The sequence below is a fragment of the Osmia lignaria genome, chromosome 1, assembly GCF_051020975.1.
Source record: "Osmia lignaria lignaria isolate PbOS001 chromosome 1, iyOsmLign1, whole genome shotgun sequence".
Classification (NCBI taxonomy): Eukaryota; Metazoa; Arthropoda; class Insecta; order Hymenoptera; family Megachilidae; genus Osmia; species Osmia lignaria.
Window position 1 is genome coordinate 8,025,263 of NC_135032.1, and position 6,280 is coordinate 8,031,542.

The following is a 6,280-nucleotide window of genomic DNA, read 5'->3' on the forward strand; positions in this document are numbered from 1 at the left end:
ATTATATCGAATGTATATATAGTACTAATGATATTGTTATTAAATGTACATTACATATCTAATGTAGATATAGTACTAATGATAATGTTATTAAATGCATATTCATCTGTGCGCATGAATAAGTATATTACATTATATTCAATGTAGATACAGTACCAATGATATTGTTATTAAATGTACATTGATCTGTGGGAAGGAATCAGTATATTACACTATATTCAATGTAGATACAGTACCAATGATATTGTTATTAAATGTACATTGATCTGTGGGAAGGAATCAGTATATTACATTATGTCCAACGGAGATATAATAATACTGGCATTGTTTGTAAATGTACATTACATATCTACTGTGGATATAGTACTAATGATACTGTTATTAAATGTACATTGATCTGTGGGAATGAATGAGCATATAACATTATATTCAATGTAGATATAGTACCAATGATATTGTTATTAAATGTACATTGATCTGTGGGGAGGAATCAGTATATTACATTATATCTAATGTAGATATGGTAATAATGATATGGTTTTTAAATGTACATTACATATCTAATGTAGATATAGTACTAATGATAATGTTATTAAATGCATATTCATCTGTGGGAACGAATAAGTATATTACATTATATCGAATGTAGATATAGTACTAATGATATTGTTATTAAATGTACATTGATCTGTGGGAAGGAATCAGTATATTACATTATGTCCAACGGAGATATAGCAATAATGGCATTGATTGTAAATGTATATTACATATCTACTGTAGATATAGTACTAATGATATTGTTATTAAATGTACATTGATCTGTGGGAAGGAATCAGTATATTACATTATATCTAATGTAGATATGGTAATAATGATATTGTTTTTAAATGTACATTACATATCTAATGTAGATATAGTACTAATGATAATGTTATTAAATGCACATTCATCTGTGGGACCGAATAAGTATATTACATTATATCTAATGTAGATATAGTAATAATGATATTGCTATTAAATGTACACTGATCTGTGGGAATGAATCAGTATATTAGATTATATTCAATGTAGATATAGTACCAATGATATTGTTATTAAATGTACATTGATCTGTGGGAATGAATCAGTATATTACATTATATTCAATGTAGATACAGTACCAATGATATTGTTATTAAATGTACATTGATCTGTGGGAAGGAATCAGTATATTACATTATATCTAATGTAGATATGGTAATAATGATATTGTTATTAAATGTACATTGATCTGTGGGAAAGAATCAGTATATTACATTATATCTAATGTAGATATTGTAATAATGATATTGTTATTAAATGTACATTACATATCTAATGTAGATATAGTACTAAGGATATTGTTATTAAATATACATTGATCTGTTGGAAGGAATCAGTATATTACATTATGTCCAACGGAGATATAGTAATAATGGCATTGCTTGTAAATGTATAGTACATATCTACTGTAGATATAGTACTAATGATATTGTTATTAAATGTACATTGATCTGTGGGAATTGATCAGTATATTACATTATATTCAATGTAGATATAGTACCAATGATATTGTTATTAAGTGCACATTCATCTGTGGGAACGAATAAGTATATTACATTATATCTAATGTAGATATAGTAAGAATGATATTGTTATTAAATGTACATTTATCTGTGGGAATGTATCAGTATATTACATTATATTCAATGTAGATATAGTACCAATGATATTGTTATTAAATGTACATTGATCTGTGGGAATGAATCTATCTATTACATTATATCGAATGTAGATATAGTACTAATGATATTGTTATTAAATGTACATTGATCTGTGGGAATGAATCAGTATATTACATTATATCGAATGTAGATATAGTACTAATGGTATTGTTATTAAATGTACATTGATCTATGGGAAGGAATCAGTATATTACATTATATCTAATGTAGATATGGTAATAATGATATTGTTTTTAAATGTACATTACATATCTAATGTAGATATAGTACTAATGATAATGTTATTAAATGCATATTCATCTGTGGGAATGAATAAATATATTACATTATATCTAATGTAGATATGGTAATAATGATATTGTTATTAAATGTACATTGATCTGTTGGAATGAATCAATATATTACATAATATCGAATGTATATATAGTACTAATGATATTGTTATTAAATGTACATTGATCTGTGGGAAGGAATCAGTATATTACATTATGTCCAACGGAGATATAGTAATAATGGCATTGTTTTTAAATGTACATTACATATCTAATGTAGATATAGTACTAATGATAATGTTATTAATTGTATATTCATGTGTGGGAACGAATAAGTGGATTACATTATATCTAATGTAGATATGGTAATAATGATATTGTTATTAAATGTACATTACATATCTATTGTAGATATAGTACTAAGGATATTGTTATTAAATATACATTGATCTGTTGGAAGGAATCAGTATACTACATTATGTCCAACGGAGATATAGTAATAATGGCATTGTTTGTAAATGTATATTACATATCTACTGTAGATATAGTACTAATGATATTGTTATAAAATGTACATTGATCTGTGGGAATGAATCAGTATATTACATTATATTCAATGTAGATATAGTACCAATGATATTGTTATTAAATGTACATTGATCTGTGGGAACGAATCAGCATATTACATTATATTCAATGTAGATGTAGTACCAATGATATTGTTATTAAATGTACATTGATCTGTGGGAATGAGTCTGTATATGACATTATACCTAATGTAGATAGAGCAATAACGATACTGTTATTAAATGTACATTGATCTGTGGGAATGAATCAATCTATTACATTATATCGAATGTATATTACATTATATTCAATGTAGATATAGTACCAATGATATTGTTATTAAGTGCACATTCATCTGTGGGAACGAATAAGTATATTACATTATATCTAATGTAGATATAGTAAGAATGATATTGTTATTAAATGTACATTGATCTGTGGGAATGAATCAGTATATTAGATTATATCGAATGTAGATATAGTACCAATGACATTGTTATTGAATGTACATTGATCTGTGGGAATGAATCAGTATATTACATTATATTCAATGTAGATACAGTACCAATGATATTGTTATTAAATGTACATTGATCTGTGGGAAGGAATCAGTATATTACATTATATCTAATGTAGATATGGTAATAATGATATTGTTTTTAAATGCACATTGATCTGTGGGAAGGAATCAGTATATCACATTATGTCCAACGGAGATATAATAATACTGGCATTGTTTGTAAATGTATATTACATATCTACTGTAGATATAGTACTAATGATACTGTTATTAAATGTACATGGATCTGTGGGATTGAATCAGTATATTACATGATATTCAATGTAGATATAGTACCAATGATATTGTTATGAAATGTACATTGATCTGTGGGAATGAATCAATCTATTACATTATATCGAATGTAGATATAGTACTAATGATATTGTTATTAAATGTACATTGATCTGTGGGAATGAATCAATCTATTACATTATATCGAATGTAGATATAGTACTAATGATATTGTTATTAAATGTACATTGATCTGTGGGAATGAATCAGTATATTAGATTATATTCAATGTAGATATAGTACCAATGATATTGTTATTAAATGTACATTGATCTGTGGGAATGAATCAGTATATTACATTATATTCAATGTAGATACAGTACCAATGATATTGTTATTAAATGTACATTGATCTGTGGGAAGGAATCAGTATATTACATTATGTCCAACGGAGATATAATAATACTGGCATTGTTTGTATATGTACATTACATATCTACTGTGGATATAGTACTAATGACACTGTTATTAAATGTACATTGATCTGTGGGAATGAATGAGCATATAACATTATATTCAATGTAGATATAGTACCAATGATATTGTTATCAAATGTACATTGATCTGTGGGGAGGAATCAGTATATTACATTATATCTAATGTAGATACGGTAATAATGATATGGTTTTTAAATGTACATTACATATCTAATGTAGATATAGTACTAATGATAATGTTATTAAATGCATATTCATCTGTGGGAACGAATAAGTATATTACATTATATCGAATGTAGATATAGTACTAATGACATTGTTATTAAATGTGCATTGATCTGTGGGAAGGAATCAGTATATTACATTATGTCCAACGGAGATATAGCAATAATGGCATTGATTGTGAATGTATATTACATATCTACTGTAGATATAGTACTAATGATATTGTTATTAAATGTACATTGATCTGTGGGAAGGAATCAGTATATTACATTATATCTAATGTAGATATGGTAATAATGATATTGTTTTTAAATGTACATTACATATCTAATGTAGATATAGTACTAATGATAATGTTATTAAATGCACATTCATCTGTGGGACCGAATAAGTATATTACATTATATCTAATGTAGATATAGTAATAATGATATTGCTATTAAATGTACACTGATCTGTGGGAATGAATCAGTATATTAGATTATATTCAATGTAGATATAGTACCAATGATATTGTTATTAAATGTACATTGATCTGTGGGAAGGAATCAGTATATTACATTACATCTAATGTAGATATGGTAATAATGATATTGTTTTTGAATGTACATTACATATCTAATGTAGATATAGTACTAATGATAATGTTATTAAATGCACATTCATTTGTGGGAACGAATAAGTATATTTCATTATATCTAATGTAGATATAGTACTAATGATAATGTTATTAAATGCACATTCATCTGTGGGAACGAATAAGTATATTACATTATATCTAATGTAGATATAGTAATAATGATATTGTTATTAAATGTACATTGATCTATGGGAATGAATCAGTATATTACATTATATTCAATGTAGATACAGTACCAATGATATTGTTATTAAATGTACATTGATCTGTGGGAAGGAATCAGTATATTACATTATGTCCAACGGAGATATAATGATACTGGCATTGTTTGTAAATGTACATTACATATCTACTGTGGATATAGTACTAATGATAATGTTATTAAATGGATATTCATCTGTGGGAACGAATAAGTATATTACATTATATCGAATGCAGATATAGTACTGATGATATTGTTATTAAATGTACATTGATCTGTGGGAAGGAATCAGTATATTACATTATGTCCAACGGAGATATAGTAATAATGGCATTGATTGTAAATGTATATTACATATCTACTGTAGATATAGTACTAATGATATTGTTATTAAATGTACATTGATCTGTGGGAAGGAATCAGTATATTACATTATACCTAATGTAGATATGGTAATAATGATATTGTTTTTAAATGTACATTACATATCTAATGTAGATATAGTACTAATGATAATGTTATTAAATGCATATTCATCTGTGGGAATGAATAAGTATATTCCATTATATCTAATGTAGATATGGTAATAATGAAATTGTTATTAAATGTACATTGATCTGTTGGAATGAATCAATATATTACATTATATCGAATGTATATATAGTACTAATGATATTGTTATTAAATGTACATTGATCTGTGGGAAGGAATCAGTATATTACATTATGTCCAACGGAGATATAGTAATAATGGCATTGTTTTTAAATGTACATTACATATCTAATGTAGATATAGTACTAATGATAATGTTATTAAATGCATATTCATCTGTGGGAACGAATAAGTATATTACATTATATCTAATGTAGATATGGTAATAATGATATTGTTATTAAATGTACATTACATATCTAATGTAGATATAGTACTAAGGATATTGTTATTAAATATACATTGATCTGTTGGAAGGAATTAGTATATTACATTATGTCCAACGGAGATATAGTAATAATGGCATTGTTTGTAAATGTATATTACATATCTACTGTAGATATAGTACTAATGATATTGTTATTAAATGTACATTGATCTGTGGGAATTAATCAGTATATTACATTATATTCAATGTACATATAGTACCAATGATATTGTTATTAAGTGCACATTCATCTGTGGGAACGAATAAGTATATTACATTATATCTAATGTAGATATAGTAAGAATGATATTGTTATTAAATGTACATTGATCTGTGGGAATGAATCAGTATATTAGATTATATCGAATGTAGATATAGTACCAATGATATTGTTATTAAATG